Source organism: Penaeus monodon, chromosome 29 (assembly GCF_015228065.2).
Source record: "Penaeus monodon isolate SGIC_2016 chromosome 29, NSTDA_Pmon_1, whole genome shotgun sequence".
In the NCBI taxonomy this organism is placed as follows: domain Eukaryota; kingdom Metazoa; phylum Arthropoda; class Malacostraca; order Decapoda; family Penaeidae; genus Penaeus; species Penaeus monodon.
Window position 1 is genome coordinate 29,085,664 of NC_051414.1, and position 713 is coordinate 29,086,376.

The 713-nt window shown below is 39.0% G+C and overlaps 1 pseudogene; it reads right to left on the reverse strand.

Annotated features, from left to right (window-relative positions):
• LOC119591827 overlaps positions 1-713 on the reverse strand; it is a 2,350-nt pseudogene that overhangs the window by 1,213 nt on the left and 424 nt on the right.

Sequence of the window (713 nt, forward strand, 5' to 3'; positions counted from 1 at the left end):
CTTACTCTGCTTTATTTTTCTACATGTTGCCGTAGAAAAAGTGGTAAAATGTAATAAATCTAGCTAGAAATTCTGACCTGTGCCTGTGTCTACTGCACTCTCTCCGGTGCAAGTATTATGCAAAGGCTCAACTATACATGGGTTTTCCTTTGCTCCCTAAAGTAGAAAGATCCCTTACGGTAGATGTCGAAGCACAAGTCTTCAGTCTATAGTAGTTTAATTGAGCCACTGGTCACGTGGAAAACCTCTCGAAGTCCTTAATGATATTAGTACATTTTCTGTACTCTCTTGGGGTAACCCCCCCCTATAAATATGCTGCAACGTATAACTCAATTTTGTCAGGAACTCTGCCTTGGTCTGTATATACCTTTCGAGCATGAACAAAAAATTAGATTGATGCAAAAAGGACGGACTGCTACAATGCCTTCCCGTTTTGAAATATAATCTGATGATTTTTCCCCATTAACAAAAGCTATAATACCTTTAATAAGAACTGACCAACAAAGAAAAAGATATATCTAGTTCCATTGAGAGAATGGCAAAATTTTCGCCCTCGTGCGTTGCAACTCAACGAGAAAACCAAAAATAGTGATTATCTCTCGTCTATAAACAACTAATGTGTTACTTATTAATACAAGTACACTCTGCACCGTGAGCCTCCTTCCCATTATCCTCCCCTGACTAATATATCTCCTCAGTCGCTCCCATGGCAA